The following is a 19353-nucleotide window of genomic DNA, read 5'->3' on the forward strand; positions in this document are numbered from 1 at the left end:
ACACAATACAATAAAATATTATATTATATTATAGTATATTATCAAAACATTTATTTAAGATTTATTCACAATTTCCCGTTATATTTTATTTTATTTCCCTAATATTTCCAGGTTTCCCTTGACTGTGACCCCTACAATTCAAACACAAATTAATCTTTTAGAACTCGATTTCATCAGAACTTCAGAAAACAGGAAGTGAGGTAAGCAGGACTTACATTAATGAGCTCGATCTCCCAGATCTTCTTGACCAGCTCCATGGAGGTGTCACCTTAAACATAGAAACAACCACATCAGTAACAAATCCAGAGGCTGGACACAGTTTGGGTTATAAATGAAGAGGTCTAGCAACAGGAAATATTGTTATTCTGTGCTGGAAACACCTGCTTGGAGTGCTAGCATGAATTTCCATTCTGGTCCACACTGATATGGGGCTGGTCTAGCCGATAAATAGGAGACAGACAAGCTAACAAAACAAAATTGTGTGTTTTATTCCTAGGGAATCATTCCCGTATTTACTGATAAAAGAACATATAATGAATACACAGGCCTAGGATAAAAGCATCTGCCAAATGCATAAATGTAAATGCAGACAGAGAGAAGCTATCAGCTAAAACAGAGTTTGAAAGCGCGGACTGCAGATGAAAAGTTGAGTTTTTCTCTTTTCATAGTGAGCCCTCATATCTCTCTCTCACACACACACCATTTCCTGTCCTTAATCTTAAATTCAACTTCTTTTTAAAGCAATAATTTTCATTTTGAACCTAAAAATGAAAGTTCTGTCATCCTCTACTTTTCCATATAATGTAACTTAATAGACATCCAGTCCATTGAGCTCCAAAATGACAAAAAAAAAGCCGCATAAAAGTTAAAAATTATAGTGAGTGACTTTAATTGGATCTTTTCTTCCTAAAATGCTATTTCATGGCTTCAGAAGACATTTACTGGTGTTGTTTTGGAGCCCAAATCCACATTCGCGTTTCTAATATGGAAAAGACCAACAAGAACATTCTTCAAAGTATCTTTTTTTTGTGTTCCACAGAAAAATTAAGTCATATTGAGGATGAGTAAATGATGAAAGAATTTTCATTTTTGGCTGAACTATCCCTTTAAACTCACTCCTTTCGGCTCATGTTTGAGGTTTTCACATCTGTTTGAATAAAAGCAGGTTTGCACATTAGTGTGTGTGTGTCCTTTCTATCTTATCACAACACAACCATTCCCCTCTGCGGTGTCCTTTCAGAGATTGTGAAGGAGAAAGGGAGTGCAAGGTTGTTTGGGACACGAGTGAGATTTATTTGATGTCGGGTCTCCTGCATATACGCATACACTCAATGCCAGAAGCTTTGCTGGATTACTCTAGAGGGGGTCTTACATTGACTATTCTTGGGGGAGGGTGCACCCTGGGAACTGCGTGTGATAAATGTGGATACCATGAAACCTCATTTTGTAATGAAATTCAGGACACACACATGTATCACATGCAGAATTCCAATGATCAGCACGTATTTTGTACGGCTACATTTCATTACAGTGCTCTTCAGTTCAGTGTCTTTGTGTGTCATTGAAGGCAGTGATGCTCTCATCAGGATTGCCTGACTGTAACTTATCAACCTTTTATGAGTGAGCCATTACATTTGCAATAAGCGAGAAGTGAAGCCCGAGTATATCATCTTTAGAGCTTCACAGCCACTGGACTGGTTACTATTTGCTGTGGCTCAAAATGATTAATTGTTTTTCATGGAAGAAAGAAAATCCTGAGGGAATGTTGAATTTGTTTTAATTACAAATTTGCTTCCAAACACATTGTTATGTGATATTTTTGGAGCTGAAAGCACCCTGTGGGAGCCCTAGGACATCCCCGATGTCTGTACTCACCCTGGGCAGCAGGCGAATAGCCTGAAGAAGTCGCTGTCTGTGGGCAGAGTTTAAAATCCCGATCTCTAGCAGGTCTTGGTCCTCCACGACATTACTACCCTACAGTTAAAAGAAAAAAAAAAGTTACAAATCAAATCATTTGTACTACTGTAAAGGTTCAACAATAACATCTGTTCAAGTAGTTATAAAACATACAAATAATAATAATAATATTGCCCAGCAAAAATAAATAAATAAATAAAATAGTGTAATAATTTGGAATACTTTAGAATTAGGTTCACTGCAACAATGATACCTGTTGAAGTAGTAACAAAAGAATCAAACAAATAATAATAATCATAATCCTAATAATAAACAATATTGCCCAGCAAAAAATAATAATAAGATATGAATAATAATTAGTAGTAATAATTTGGACTACTTTGGAATAAGGTTCACTGCAAAAATGATACCTGTTGAAGCAGTAACAAAAGAATCAAACAAATAATAATAATAATAATAATAAATGGATGGTAATTTATTAGTATTATTATTATAATGCTTGGACAGAATCCATCTAGTTTACATGGACACACAATAAATAAGGCATAAGAGACAATTTGCTCTAATTAAAAAAATTGGCCTCTTCAGATCGCATGAGCATCCCAATCAGGAGATCCACAAGCCCATCAAACATTATTCAAATCAACAATCCACAACTTGATGTGCACAGGTGCAAAAAACACATGCTGTCTTTAAAACACACACACAACACACACACACACACACACACACACACACACACACACACAACACACACACACACAACACAACACACACAACACACACACACAGAGAGAGAGCGCTATTAAGCAACTGCTGTTTCATGCTGGGTTTCACCTTTAATGACCTTTCAGTTACTCCAATCAGACCAATCTACCTCCTATCCAACAGGGCCAGAGATCTGAAAAAACACACTATTCCTAACAAACACACACACATGCGGTCTTTCCTCATAGGATTAATAGTATCTCATTTCTGCCAAGTGATTCCCCTATCTACCAAAACACAAAACACACATACACAAAGATACACATGGAAATATAAGGTGAATGAAAACATGCTGACAGATAATACACTCTGTGATGTGTCTATCACTCCACAAAGCTGGATAACCTTGATGATTCCACTCAAGTATAATATATAGCTGATGATATCACTTCTGAGCACCAGCATCTGCTCCATTCACAGCACTACAATCCAGACCAGAATACTGGCATGCCGAGTAGAGTTAGATTGATTGCAGGTGTCCCAAGACATTACTAATCAGTCACAGCACAGACCTGCTGGAAGCACACTGCTTGCTGCACACTGCATACTGCCTGCTATTTTTTTTAAATAGCACAGTATGCATTATGCAAAGATAAACGTTTGCAAGAGTATTACACTTCATTGCTGTCACATTACACGTTTAATTCAGCAAGCGGCATTAAGTTATCATCTTGGAAATTAATACACATTTAATCCAAGCTTGTGTAAAAACGTCTGAACTCTTAGCAGTTTGGTCAAATAATGGGTCAAGAAAAATATGTTTGAATTGAAATTACAGTTGCTAATTCCAGTTAATTTGCAATACAAAGGTCAAGTTGAGTCCATCGCATTTTGAATATTTAATTCTATGCAAATTGTTCACAGTTTGGAAACTTTGCACAGAACTCGTTAACAGCAGAAATAGTATGAGTAGTGTGGTACAGTGAATTAATTTATGCATATAAATTATGCATTTAAATGCAAAAGTGCAGGCAACATAATATCATTTTAGATTAAATATGTTTAACAATATTAAATGTATTTAAATCAATGCAATCATTCATTGTTTAGCCCTAAAAAGATAAATAATCTGCATTCTTGTGAGTAACTGTCTGAATGCAGATGTGCTGAACATTATTAGTAAACCACAAAAATAATTGTGTAAGCAATCCATCAATCCAACAAAACAAACCCCCCCCCAAAAAACCCCCTGTGTTTCATAAACACCTGTGAAGGGCGAGTAAATGATGATACAATTGTCATTTTTGGATCAGGAAATCAGGCAATAGAAAACTGTGTGGCTATGTGATGCCACAACACACAGTAATCTGTGTAGAACTTCACATTTCTTAAAAAATGTATTTGCGATAAACTGCCACAACCCATTCTCATCAACCAGTCTGTCAATCACCACCAAACTTTCTCTAAAAGATCTCCAAGTAGAGAAAAGTGTCCACAATAAAACTTAAAATTTAAGTGTCCATAAAAAAATGAAGGGTCAGATCAAATTTCTTTTAGTATCAAAATGCAAATGACCAAAATAATACCACAGTGTGATTGTTGTATCATTCAAACAGTGTGAAGGTGAAAGATATAACAGCTCATGAAACAACAGCATCTCAAACCCTCATAGCAAGTTCAGAGTAAGATAAATGACCAGCACTATGGCGCTAAATTGTTCGTCTCAAAACTCCCTGAAGTCCTGAAGTCCTATCATCTCTCCGGCACTTAACTCACTCTCAGGAAATGCTGTTGCCTGGCTCTTTCAGACTGAATGAACTGTTTAAATTTTTACTTTTAAAATGTCACATTGGTTCCAACTAAATGTTTCAGGCCAGTGCCGTATTCACGCTCTTCCTAATACCAAGGGAACAAGCGACTACACACTGCAGTCTGTCTTATATATATATATCTGCTTTAAAGGGGTCCTATTATGCTCTTTTACAAAGTCTTGATTTTGTTTTGGGGGTGTACTAGAACAGGCTCTCATCATACTAGGTTGTTCGAAAAACACATAATTTTTCACATATTTTACATTATTACAACTAAATATTGCGTCAAAATCAAATCAATTTGAGCGCGATTTAAACCCGGATGATTGTAACCACTATAAATTCGTCTGCCTTGGGAAAGCTAGCATGTCTCCGACATTGTGATAACACTCGTTGCCTTCTCTAGTGCAGCTCAACCAGGTCTCGTCCCATTCGTCGGTATTTGTAATATCACAAATCCCACAAAATATGCATTGTAGTCCAAACGAGTCGTTCGTTGTAGTTTTTGAAAATTGATTTCTGTTAAATAAAATATCTCCTTTTGAATTGGACTTTGAGCTTTGTAACTTTGCAGATCTTTTTTTATGCTCAAACAGCAACATTACAGACTAACTACAGTTGAAAAAGTGAAAAAGCATAATAGCACCCCTTTAACATTCAAGCAGAGAAACTTTACAAGCCCAACACATCAGAAGGAAGCAGCAGACCTCCATCTAATATTAATTGTATCTGAAGGCCTTTCAGAAGCTCCATCCTACAGAGACCAGAGAAAAAGGTGAGTGTGTGTCTTTGTGGTTCATCCAGATGTCCCATTCATTCAGAGGAGATGCTTTTGCTAGAGGCATAAAATTACATAGTAATGAACTGCTGACTGGACTAAAACACTTAAAGGTGATGGGTGCAGTTTTTTGCATTTTAAAACACTTATCCAAGTTTAATGTGCAGAGACAACACTCAACCAACGCCGTGAGTTTGGGGCAGGATTATCTGTTTGACTGACCAATGGCAGATGTGACAAAAGTTCGGGAGGCTTATATGCCATTTTTTTCTGTAAAAAAGACTGAAAAGGGAGCAAAGTGACTTCACTACTACCTTTAGACTTCAGTGACTGCATTGGAAAAATGTTTAGGACTCATTAACACGTATTTCCACAGTATCACTGGCTCAGTAAGATTTTTTTATGTTTTTAAAAGAAGTCTCTTATGTTCATCAATGCTGCCTTTATTTGATCAAAAATGCAATACTAATATTGTGAAATATTATTAAAACTAAAATAACTGCTTTCCATTTTAATGTATCTCAAAATGCAATTTATTCCTGTGATGGCAAAGCTGAATTTTCAGCAGTCCAGTCTTCAGTGTCACATGATCCTTCAGAAATCATTCCAACATGCTGATCTGGTGCTCGAGAAACATTTCTCATTATTATCAATGTTGAAAATAGTTGTGCATGATACTTTTTGCTTTTTCAAGATTGTTTGATGAATATAAAGTTTAAAAGAACAGCATTTATTCAAAAAAAGACCTGCCCCAACTGCCCTGTAAAGGAGCCTTTAGAGTGCAGTTATATGCCCCTAAAATTCTAAATACTGGGGCCAAAATGCCCCTGTTTGAGATTTTGTCTCATATTTATATATTAGTTAAGCAATATCACACGAGCAACGAGTGCAATATCACACAAGTGCCGTTTTTGTCCCAAGTAGCATGAGTGGTATCGATTTTATACAACAGTTCAATAAATACGAACCTAATACTATGTTATATTTTAGACACAATATTGTCTGTTTTTGCTCAGTTTTGCCAGCACAAATATTACCAATTAAAGCCACAGCAGAACTGTTGTGCATCTCCGAGCAACACACAATTTCTGAATGAATCCGCCTTTTGAATGAATCAGGTGAACCATTGATTCAATGGCCCATTCATAAAGACAGAATTTACTTAATTACTGAATAATTCCGCCATTTGAACAATCAAATGAATGACTAATTTACTGCCACCTACTGGCAGTTTTAGTTTCTTATTTCCAGAGTATCATTTTAATAGTTAATAAAAAATCAGAAAATAACTTATTAAAGCAATAGTTCACCCAAAAAAAAAAAAAAAATCTATCTAAAGCTTTTTTTTTTTAAATTATTACATGCTTTTCTCATATAACACAAAAATGGCTTAAAAAGATCTTTTGTGGGTAATTTCACAGCCAAATTTAATTTGTGATTAATATGTGATTAATTATATTAATTCATCATTAATCACCACATTGTGTAATTAATTAGATTCAAAATTTTAATAGACTGACAGCCCTAATTTTTTAACAATGTAAATGTCTTAACTGTCATGTTTGACCAATTTAATGCATCATTGCTGAATAAAACTATTAATGCCTTAAAAACTCTTACTAAACTGAAACTTTTGGATGGCAGTGTATAAATAGTATATATGTCATTAATAAGCCTTACTTCCCATTATAGCTCTTTCCAAAAAACAAAAAAAAACTAAAAACCCATCTGGCTAATGTGAGCTTTTAAAACACAATCATGTGTAGCTTAAGCCTATATAAAAGCTATTTATTCAATTAAAAATCCTTATATGTGAAATGTTTCTCTCAGTCAGTGTTTGCACCTGTACAGGTGAGGTTGTGCAGAAAGCCCTTATATGGAGATGGTTAGGCTTGTATTATACTAATATCTAACTTCAGGCACACACATTCCTGCCTTTAGAATAACTGAGATTCATCAATAATATAACCAAAACAATTTTATGCTAATGCACCTGTTGTGAATCCAGCGGAACTTTAGCATGAAAACAATGTAGAACTGTGAGCAACTATTAATTACTGAGAACCACCGTGAGCATATTTATAAATAGAGTTTTGATTGTCGTATCTCTTGGATAAGGTCACGTTCAGTATTTTGTATTGCTAGCAGGTAAAGCTGTCAATGTTGGCACTACGATGGTTGCTGACAAATCAACACTGGCTTCGGGAGGTTTTTTAACACCCTATTAAAAAAATGCTCTGCGTGGAAACAGTGTAATCCATTTCCTTGACAGATTTCATAAAAAAATTCTATAGCTAAAATACTCTGTACTCTATTCTTTTCTCTCTGCTGTTGCCTCGGCAACCACAGGAATGGATGCAGGTCAGAGCTGGGGGAGGGTAATCAGCATGAGCAACTAAACACTCGCAAAACGACTCATTACACACACAAACATATGCATGAGCATCCGATTCAGTCACACAATGTATAGGATTTAGTCGCAGCTCCATTACCCATCAGCTCAGTGCAGTTTATACCTGCATGTGGACCACAGTTCCCATGAGTCTGTGGCTCACCTGTAAACGTCACCTGCTTTAGTAACTGAATCTCACTGATATCTGCACTATGACAGTCATTTAGAATAAATGTGTCCTTCTGAAAAGCAACAGATACTTTAAGCAAAGCAGCAGTAGTTGTGACATCATGTCTTTTGGTAGAGCCACAGTCTGCAACAAATAAATTAGAAGTCTAAAAGCGTAGAGCTATACACAATGCAAGAGAACTAAACAGATTGCACTGAGTCACTGTATCTACTCAAAGACATTGTTCTAGAAGCTTGCAGGGTGAAACGAGTGATCTTAAAAGTACATTAATAATAGCAAGATCACTTAGGAGTTTCTGAATATTGTACTTAATCAGTATTTGTGTCTTGTATTCAAATCTTAGACTTAATTAATTGACTTAAAGGAGTAGTTCATCCAAAAATGAAAATTCTGTCATCATTTACTCACCCTCATGTCGTTACAAACCTGTTTGAGTTTCTTTCTTATGTTGAACACAAAAGAAGGTATTTTGAAGAATTGTGAAGAACCAAACAGTTGTTGGTCCCCACTGAGTTCCATAGTAGGGAAAGAAATACTATGGAAGTCAATGGCAACCATCAACTGTTTGAATACTAGCATTCTTCAAAATATCTTCTTTTATGTTCAAAATAAGAAAAAAACTCATACAGGGTTGGAATGACAAACCTAAATGATGACAATTTTTGTTTTTGGGTGAACTATCCCTTTAATTCTAGACATATTCTTAAAAATGAGGTTTTCTTATTCCTCTGGCAATTTTTCCCCACTAAATTCTATTAGATTTACACTTAAAACAAGTAAAACAATTTGCCAAAGGAGTATAAAATATTCAGGATACATTATCTGAAAACAAGCCTTAATATCAACAATAAATAATGCAAGTTTGACTCTCATTTATGTGGGTTTAAGCACATTAAGGCATTTCTAGTATAAAAAATACAAAAATGTTTGCAGAGTACTGTTTGTTTTACACTGACCACTGTGCGTGTTAGAAGTGTTAGAAAATGAGTTAATGGGTCACTCATGACGACTTGTGTGGTTTTCAGTACATGATTGCACTACCCTGTTGTGGAAAAACAGCATAAGCTGATCAACAACATTGTTTCTTAACAAGAAAGATTCCTTTGGCCAACCAGCAATTATTATTATTCTTTGGCCAACCATGCTTGTTGACCAGCTTAAGCAGTTAAATACACTAAATACACAACCAAAACTGTGATTGCTCTCTGCAGAAGAGTTTACTGGTAATCATAAATTGATCGACTCTTCCCGGAAATAACATCTTCCAACTTGCTAAACAACTATGATTGCTTTGGTAGTTGAAGATGGATTGCCTCAACACTTTCTCCCCCAAACACACACCAACACAAACCAGGCAAACGCATTCATGCATCTGAACACGCCCACGGTGGACATGTTTTCTGCATTGTCAGAGGAGTGACGTTAACCACGTGTTGGAACGCAATGTATCAATGAGTACCCATGCAGCACTGCACAAAGGTAATCATGAAACAAATAATGTGCAATATTATATATAATTTTAAATGTATTTAAATTTCTATAATTTACTCTATTTCTATAATATATTTTTGTTCAATTTCTATGTTCCTATAATTTAGCTCTGTTACAGAACACCCAGTTACTAAAACTTCTATAATCGTCTAAACTAGACATGTTAGATCAAATATTTATAATGAAAACGTATAATGAACTAAATCTCTTTGTGTTCCAAAGTTCCCAAAGAGCTGATATGGCAGTACAGACTGGAAACGTGAAACGTAACAATATTCAAGAAAATATTGTGTTATGTAACAGAAGACCAACAGATTAAGATACTGGACATCTCACATAATCACAGAACAGCTCACCTGAGGACACAAACACTCAAGTACACATGCAAACCCACACCACCCACAACAAGCAACTTATGACTAATGAAAAAAAGACACACTCAGAAAACTGGCCGCAGGGAAAGACAGAGATGGAAGTGTGAAGGAGACACTCACCATAAACTGAACGTTGTCGAAGCCGTTAGACAGCAGGTGGTTTTCGTACTGCACGAGACCGATGTTGTCCAGCCACTGTCCCACAGACTGGACGGGGCAGCGGGGGCCTATCAAGGGGTGCAGAGGGAGGCGTTTGAGAAGTGAGTAGCCATCCACCCGGTAGCAGCGACAGTCCGGCTGTGAGAGCTGGCACTGCCACATCATGTTCCGTGCAAAGTGACTGTCAAACGAACCCGCCATGCTCAACAAGCCACGGAGAGCGCGAGTGGAAACGGGAGAGACAGAAAGAACGAGAAAAAGGAGGTAGGAAAGTGATTTCAAGGAACAGAAGAAAGTAATGCTCAGAAAACAGCTGAGAGAGGGAGGAAAACAGAAAGAGAGAGCAAATTAGAAGAAGAGGGTCCTCTCAGGAGAGTGAGCGTTAGGGTCCGTGCTGGTGGAGAAGTACGCCGGCTGTGGAGCTAGACATGTTGAAGGCTCCAAATTACATCCACAAGAGAGGCGAGAGAGATGCGGATTACCAACGTTGTGCTGCTCAACGTGTCTCTCAACCTGTGGAGAGTGCAGGCATGTGTGTGTGTGTGTGCGCGTTTGCGCGTGCGGGAGGGAACAAGCGAGCGTGCGCGAAAGAGGATAGGAATGACAGCGTGCAGCTTGCTTGGTAGATTTCTGTTTCTCCAGCACTCCCACACTCATTTGTATGCCTCTGCATCCTGTGCCACTGTGCGCTCTCTCTCTCCCTCCCTCTCGGTCTCTCCTTCTCCCTCCCTTCTTTCCACTAGCTGTACCTCACATTGCCGATAATAGCCATCAGATCAACCCCAGCCTCTCTGTCTGAGTGCAGAAGCTGCTGTTGCTCCCTCCCACATGTACACACACATACACACACACTCTGTGGGCGTCTGTGAGCACTGGTGGAATGGCAACACAAATGGGCTTTCTGTGGACAGAAAAATGAGGGACCACTGCAGAGGAGAGGAGAGGCAAAAGCATAGGAGAAGCGAGGAAAGGAGACGAGACAGGAGGAGAGGAGACGAAAGAAGAGGGGAAAGGAGAGAACAGGAGGGTAAAGATGAGAGACGACGAAACAATTAGATGCAAGATGAAAGGTTACAATTGAGGTGGTGAGGGGAGAAACAAAGAGAGAGGAGGAGAGGAGAGGTAAAGTGGAGGCGGTGAAAGAAACGGTGCAGAGTCAAGAGGAAGTGATGAAAGTAGGGATAACAGGCAAAAGGTGAGAGGACAGGTGAGGGGAGATGTGGGAGGGATGGAGGGATGAAAGGAGAGAAGGTTAAATGAGAGGGGGCAAGAGGAGAGGACAGGAAAAGTGAGAGATGAAGCGAAAGGAGAGGAGACAAGAGGAAAGCCAGGTCAGATGGTGCAAATGAGAGGAGAGAATGGGGGAGGTTTGAGTTGAGGCAAATAGTGCAAGGGACAGGAAAGGAGGTGAAATGAGCAGAAAAAATGACAGGAAAGGAGGGAAGAAAAGATGAGAGGAGAGGCTACAGCAGAGGTGACAGGATAGCCATGAGAGAATTACTGGAGAGGAGGCGACAACAGGCAAGAGGAGAGCCCAAAGGAGAAAAGAGAGGCCAGAAGGTGAGAAGAGAGGCAAAAGCGAGGTTGGGATTAGAGAGGAGAGGAGAGGAGAGGAGAGGAGAGGAGGGGAGGGGAGAGGAGAGGAGACGATAGGAGAGGAGAGGAGACGATAGGAGAGGAGACAAGACGGGGCTTAGAGAGGAGAGGAGAGGAGAGGAGAGGAGAGGAGAGGAGAGGAAAAAAAGAGGAGGTAAGAGGCAAAAGGAGGTGAGAGAATTACAATAAAAGCGGCAACAGGATATGAGAGCAAAATGGAAGAGAGAACAGAAGGTGCAAGAAGAGGCAAAAGAGAGGAGTAGATATGAGAAGAGGTGAAAGGAAAGGAGGAGAGGAGAGGCAAAAATGGGAGAGGAGGCAGGGGAAGAGACAAAAGCAAAGTAGGCAAAAGCAGAGTAGAAGAAAAGAAAGCATTAGATGAGGCAAAATGACGTCAAAGGAGAATAGAGGAGGCAAGAGGATAGGCAAAAAAAGAGGAGAGAGGACAGAAGGTGAAAGGAGAGGCAAAGAGAGGTAAGACGAGAATGAGAGGAGGCAACAGGAGACAAAATGAGAGCCAAGAGGATTTGAGAGAGGAAAGAGGGAGAGAGAAAAGGAGGAGAGAGGAAGGGATGGGAGAAACAAGAGAAAAGGCAAAGGGAGAGAGGAGAGGAGGCAAGAGAAGAGGGAAAGGGAGAGGGAAGAGGAGGCAAGAGAAGAGGGAAAAGGAGAGGATGTGAGATGAGAGAAGGCAACAGGAGGCACGAGAAGAGCAAAAATGGGAGGAGAGAGGACAGGAGATGAGGTAAGGGTACAGGCAATAGAAGACAATGTTATTGTCTTCATTATTAGCTATAGAAATTTGATTTTCACAATTTTCACTATTGATCATCGCTGAGAGAATCTTAGTACACTGAACTCCAGTCAATGAGATGTTCCTTTCGCTCCCACTGCGAACAAAAAACTGTCCCAAGACCAGTGCTTAAGAGTCTAAACTGTCCATCCACTTCCTGTCCCCCTGCTCTCATTATGACTACAGGAAGAGCACAGTGACGAGAGGAGAGCGCACGGTAACCATTGTTACATCTCAAAAAGCTACCTGTCTATGAGCGGGTCTTTGACACTACTGAAGGAAACCCTCCTGTCTCACCGTGCTGCACACTTCACAGCCGTTAGTTAATATTCATATCATGCCATGAGCTCCCTTTAGTTATGGATATATGTTAAACATAGTGGGATGACTGACTATATGCATCAACACCACACACACAGAGACACACAAACCTGAGTGATCCTCCGTAATCCCCTCCAACTCTGTGCCAATTCCAGCACCTATGGAGCTCATAATCTTGTCAATCTGTGGAGAGGAAAAGAGAGAGATGAATGTTTGCATAACGAAAGGCCCTCATCCCTATTTTTATGTGCTTATTCCATGGCATTTCCCCACAGGCTTCTCCTCATTGCTCTTTTCCCACAAACCCACTTTCAGTTTTTCTTAAATGTCAGTAATTGTGCTCCAAAACCGCTTAATTGTTTGCTAAAAGCTGAGGGAGGAATGGGAATTTTGGGAAGGCAATTTATCACGATCAGCTTCGTTTCACAACATGTCAGTTCGGAGAGAGCTGGGAGAGTGTTTTTGATGAATGTCTCCTCATTAAAATGACAGTGATGTTCAGAGCGAAGAAAGTGTCGTTTCACATCCGTAAAGCTGAACACCTGCCTTCAAAGAACAGCCCTTCGCTGTCTCCCAGCGGACCGTGTTTTTACTCCAAAGAGAAAGCCGCTCGGAAGCCCCAGATGAACGGATGCAGAACTCTCCCCTCTCCCCTTTGATCAGTTATTTATAATATATGTTCTCTTCTGAAGACCTGACAGCTGGGTGAGGCTGGGAAAGAAAATGCTGTGACACATTAAATTTATTGAGTGTGGAGATTTAGCCGTCATATGAAGCGGGAAGCCTCTGTGTATCTAAACAGAAGCGCTGACCTGAAAGAGATTTAACTCTAAAGAAGAATTCAAAGAAGAGGAGGAAATTTGAGACTGTCAGTTGAGTTGAGACAGACAAAATCTCTTTTATCATCTGTGCTTTGTTCATTTTGATCTCTAATAAAATGTAGCTATAAGATAAATCTCTCAAGACACCTGTCTAAGATGTTCGGGTCATATTCTTGACATTATTGTAATGATAATTTACCCTTCGAGGGAGTTTGATTGACAGGTGATCTGACCAGTCATAATGCAGAATCTGCCATTTTCGTCTGACCGGACAGGAGAGTAGAGTTTGAACTTGAAAAATGGTGTGTATTGACGTCTTTCTATGGTTGAAACAAGATACCTTCTGATGTTCATTCATGTTTATTTCATGCTATAACTAGTCTAATGCTAATCTCTCACTACTGTAAAAAAAAATGTAATATGGACAAAAATAATAAAACAAGATTTGTAATTAAATTATAATTTAAAAACCATTTATTAAAATATTTGTATGATGTTAAATCAAATGACAATCAAAAAACAAACAAATTATTTAAAACAGTTAAGTCTAGACACATTACGATAATGAGAATTTTGGATTAAATGTGATTAATTGTCATGAAAATCAATTATTAAATACTCTGTTTTCTTTTTTGCAAACGATAGCTTCTTATTTATTATTTTAATTATGACCTAGACATGTTTTTGTTTTGATTTATGACTCAGAATTATTAGGATGTCATTATTCAAAGGCACTTCCTCCATTAATTGACTGATTGCTTGACTTTTTATATGCTACATTACCCTGGATAAAAGCTGCCCTAGTGAAAAACAGATCACCGTCAGTGCAAAACAGAAGAGAACATTGTGTCCCGGGCCTATCATTACGCATATTTAATATAATAAAGAAACGTGTTAAAAATCATTTAGCTGCCATGACAACATTTTTGAATAATTTAGGCTTCCTGGCGAAAGGGCATGATTTTGCATCACACATCAAAAACATACGCCGAGCACCGCAAGAAAACCTTTCAAGCCAGTCAGCTTGGTTACTTCAAGCTAAGTGAATTAATTAAGTGGAAATGATTCTGCAATTAGCTGGTAATTAAAATGTTATTACCTCTTCCCACTCTGCCGTAAAGGAGGGGGTTCTCTCTAGTCTGTTGGGGCTGCTTTTACCGGGGCTGTTCTGCCCCCTGGAACTCCACTGCTCCTCCTCGATAGGAGACACGGCCACCAAGTTCGAGTCTGATTTGGAGAAATTTCTGGACAGCCGTAGGTCCAAAACATTTTTGGGCATGGACCTCATCCTCCCAAGAGTGCAGGCTCTTTCCTCGTAGCCGGTATTACTGCTTGTTGGGCTAGAGCCGCCCGTGCTTTTGCTCCGGACCTCCCCGTTCCTCACATGCACCCCGGGGCTCTTGTCGCCTGATTCGGTGAGAGTTAATGGGCCCTGGTTGACCCGGGTGTGAAAAATCGTCCTGTAGACTATCTGTGGTTTGGCTTCTTTCTGGGTCTTCAGGGCAGACGCCTCGCTGCCGGTGCGAGGAAATGGGGGCGAGTACTCGGGAGCTCGGAGAAAATTCCCATGCCGGAGCGGAGGCTCAGGAACGCTGAACTTTCGCACTTTGCTGTAGAGTTGATAAGGGTTGTCAGGGGATTCGCAGGCAGGAGACGAGCCGTGGAGGAGGCCAGCGAACTGCTCGGGAACGTGGCTGTTTCTCCGGTCGTCTCGCTCTATGCACTCCTTCTGGTGCGCCGCCTCATCTGCAAGGGGAAAAAAGAAGTGTAGGAATCAGAAAAATCAGATTCACACACATGAATAACAGCATAAACAAACCATCTTACAACATGACAAACCAAGAAGAAACACTGAGTCTCTTTGAGTGCCTGGAGTGTCCCCCTTTACACAAAAAGATACAATTGTGTCCTCGCTCTGTACTCCAGACACCGGAGTACTTGAACTAGAGTTGTGTATGTATATATATGTCATTCGGTCAACTAGCTGTGTTGAGACAAGCACCAACTGAACGCCTGAAGCTGGGGGCAAGCCAGTCTGTTCACTGGGGTGAGACAGACCCTCCTCTTGTTCCCTACGGCCCACCAAGAACTGTCTCTTGCACTGCCCCATGTAAAGAAGCCCAAGACCCCTTCACTAAAGAGCTCTTAAAAGCATCTGTCCTCAGGCAGCGTATGATCTGTAGTGTAACTGAGGACAGATCTCAGTTCATGGAGGTCACTGGGTTTATTCAAGTCTTGATTAAGATGAGCAGTGTCTATATTTATTATTAGGCTATGATGTTTAAATTCCAGTTGGGGCGTCTGCATTCATCAAGATGTAGGTGTTCTTCCTGTTTCTCAGAAAACAAATTTATTCTATGCAGTCATGAGCATATGAGGTTTTGGAGGTTGTTTTTGCTTTCAAAAAAGTAAACGAATAACAATAATTGCTAGATTTTTTTAGATACTTTACATTTTTTTTCAGAAGAAAATATGAATGGTCCTTGCAAGTAGTCAGAACAGTCACCACCTCAATGCAAAAGTGTTTTGGGTGGATGCTTACATACTGTATCATGTTATCGTGTTATTATATTAAAATGTATAAAAATAACAATATTCTGGTCTCTAAAAAAGATCTCTCCATTAACATCAACATCAAATAGATGGGATTTGGTCTTTATTGTGCATCAGGTAAAAACTGTTAATTAAACTGTAAATGTATAAAAGTAATAGCACACCTACTCTTAATAAGTCGTAGAACTTGAGGTATCATTTATATCTGTAGCACAAAATATGCTAGACATGTTATGCATCTGAATACAGCCCAGTCTGTGTGAATGCCCTAACCTTTAAGTATGAGCAACAGTAATAAGTCATGCTTATTAGCACAACTAACTAGGTCACTGTGAAATCTGCACACCTTTTACCAGATTTTCTGCACTGACGATGGAATTTTGAGTTAAATCATTTTGATTTACACAATGTACTATTGTTTATTTGTCTAATTGATATTCAAAAGTATTTTAAATGATCCAAAATATGCTAAAATTGCCATGCAATTGTCAGTGGAAGTGTAGAATTACATAGCAAGATGCTTCTTCTGCAAATACAAATTCCACAGGTCTAACCATAACTGTAATAATAATATTTAATGCAACTAAAATGTTGGTGTCTTCAACCAAAGCATTGCATGCACACACACACACACACACACATACTGGTACATCCAGCTTTGATCCTGTCCAGACAGTCACATGAGTTGCCTTTTATCTCTTTGCACATAACGCAGAATACTCAACTGAACGGAACGCTCTGCTACAGGCCAAAATAACCACCGGAATTGAGGAATCTGAAAGGAACTATTTAAGAAATAGGATGCTATTTTTATTTTGCATCAAAAAAGCGTTGATCTTGCATAAAGCTCACAGCACAAATAAACAAGACTAAATGGAGAGTGAGCAAATTCAGCTTTGATGAATAAGTAAAACAGCTGTCAAAATGCATTTCTGGTCTCGTCCCAACTCCACACATCCTCAAAACAGGCTCTGAATGAGTGTTTTAAACCTCATTAAAACATGCGCCTATAAAGCAACACACTCATGGCATGTAATATAAATCACAGGTCCACATTCAAATGTACTACATCACCTCTCTCATGTCTGGCGTATGGTACAGTGAAAAGGCAGCGTCCCGAGTGATAAATACGGGTGTGGACGGTGGAAGACATGCAATGCTTAAAAGGTTTTTGATGTGTATACCGGATTGGACTCCAGCAGTCAGATTTACTGAACACGGAGAGACATGACGCTAAACAGGATATCAGTATCTATAACACTCGGAGGGAGACATCAGAGCTCAATGCTCCCCCATAACATCTTTCCCAGCGTTGGTGCCGTGTTCCAGCTTGTGTAAACAGCATTTTCAACCGATAAAGATCAAATTACACTCCTGCAGGCTGAGGGAGAGCAAAACAGGTGGAGACAACATGAGATTGAGTAGAAATCTCACACACAAAAAAAATGAGTTTAAAGGGAGAGTTCATCAAAAAAACAAGAATTTTGGAATCATTCACTCACCATTCACTTTTATGGTCACTTTTGAAATTTGAAAGCTCCAGTTCCATAATAGCATGGAAAAGAGTGACTGGTACATTTTAAAAAATGTCTTCTTTTATGTCCCATGGAAGAAAGAAAGTCATAAGGGTTTGGAGCGATATGAGGGTGAGTAAATGATGACTGAAACAATCCTTTAAAGTCCCTGATTTGGTTATGACCCTGAAAAGAGAGGATAATGTTGTACAAAAGGGCTCGTGTCAGTTTTGATCATCTAGAGCGAAAGGACCGCAAGTTTAACGCCATGATGAGTTCATCCATTGAGAGAGAGTCAGAAACAACATGAGCTATCATAACAGTCGTAAAGGTCACTGCCATCTCAGACAAAACAGCAGTTGGCATACAAAACACAGAGAGGCCTTGACCGTCAACTGCAAGAAGCCAAATACAAACACGCTGCAGGAAAAATTCGCACTGAAAAGGATCAAAAGAAAAAAAAGGTAGGTTGACTCTATCCGTCTGTCTACAGACACTGTGTTTACATTGCAAGAAAGTGTCATGGCTCAACTGTTCCAATCTCATTTCCACTATTTTTCCATTAAAACTTCCTCCGCCCTCTTTACCTCATAATAAATATGCAAATGAGCCTCCCAAAACAACTATTTGATGCCGACAGTCTCATAATACTGATTCTGAAATAGGTCTAATATCAGTGTAAGTAGTTTAAGAACATACAGTATTTGATTAATTTAACATCAAATAAAAGACTTCAAATAAAAAATAAAAAAAACGACGGCCTAAATAAAAGGATACAGTGAAGTTGCATGTTAAAGAAAAAATGAGTGTGTTCACCAGACTCACAGCAAGGCAGAAGTGGATAACCATCTACAGTATAGAAACCACTCAGCACACCTACACAGCCATAATGGAAAGTTCACTTCAGTTTCTGGGAAACAGATCAAATAAAATGCACAATGTATGGGTAATATAAAGGTATGAGTGCTACGAGATCTTTGCCATTACTGAGAGAGATGTGTCACCAAACTACGAGAGGTATCAGGGGAAAGAGATTATTTTGTGTGTGGGCTTTAACGTTTTCTGAGAAATCGAATCTGCAGTTATTTTTGAAAATGTCTGAAGTGCTTTGAGATCTAAGATTGGAAATTTCTTAATAAAATAAAATAAATAAAAATAAAATAAAATCATGAAATGAAATGAAATAAAATGCAATAAAATAAAATGAAGTAAAATGAAATTAAATTAAAAAGTGAAATCAAATAAAATAAAATTAAGTAAAATGAAATAAAACAAAAACTAGATTAACTTTATAGTATAATATAGAATTAAATGAACCAAAATGAGCATTGATGTATTTTAGTGTCCCCCTCTATAGTTTCTAATATCTGTCGCTTTTTCCAGCTTTTTCCTCTCAGGTCAGATCTACATCTGCAACCGCAACAGGTGACATCCGGTAGTCATGGAAACAGCACAGTGGCTTCCTAAAATCATGGGCCTTCAGAAGGGAGAGAGGAAACAGAGAAAGTAAGAAGACAGACAGACAGACAGAAAGCGATCTACTGCAGATTGACTGCGGCGCCATCTGAACTGACCCACAGGGCAAAGAATCAGAGAGATCTCAGCAGAAGTGCTCAAGTCTTATCTGAGCACAGCAGAGAGTGCATCAAAAGCTCACGCAGGGTACAAAAGGCTGATCCGGGGTCAGCGGGAGGAAATCTATCCCACAGCACAGCGTCTGAACTCTTCCCACGTAATTAGATCGCTTGGGTTACTTGTGGTAATTTATGAAGACACATATGATAAGCTCCAGCTTTGAGGCGAAAACAGTGGGGCAGAGTCATGCCCTGATAAAAACAAATCCATCTTCTTCAATTTGATGGACTGACAGGCCATGTATTCAACAAAACGAGCAGAGAACAGGTGCAAAAAGCAATTGACTAACAGCTGTGGCAA

The 19353-nt window shown here is 39.1% G+C and overlaps 1 pseudogene; it reads right to left on the bottom strand.

Moving 5' to 3' along the window:
- LOC107695855 (ankyrin repeat and sterile alpha motif domain-containing protein 1B-like) overlaps positions 1–19353 on the bottom strand; it is a 192108-nt pseudogene that overhangs the window by 41734 nt on the left and 131021 nt on the right.

This window comes from Sinocyclocheilus anshuiensis, unplaced genomic scaffold (genome assembly GCF_001515605.1).
Source record: "Sinocyclocheilus anshuiensis isolate Anshui unplaced genomic scaffold, SAMN03320099.WGS_v1.1 scaffold538, whole genome shotgun sequence".
NCBI lineage: Eukaryota > Metazoa > Chordata > Actinopteri > Cypriniformes > Cyprinidae > Sinocyclocheilus > Sinocyclocheilus anshuiensis.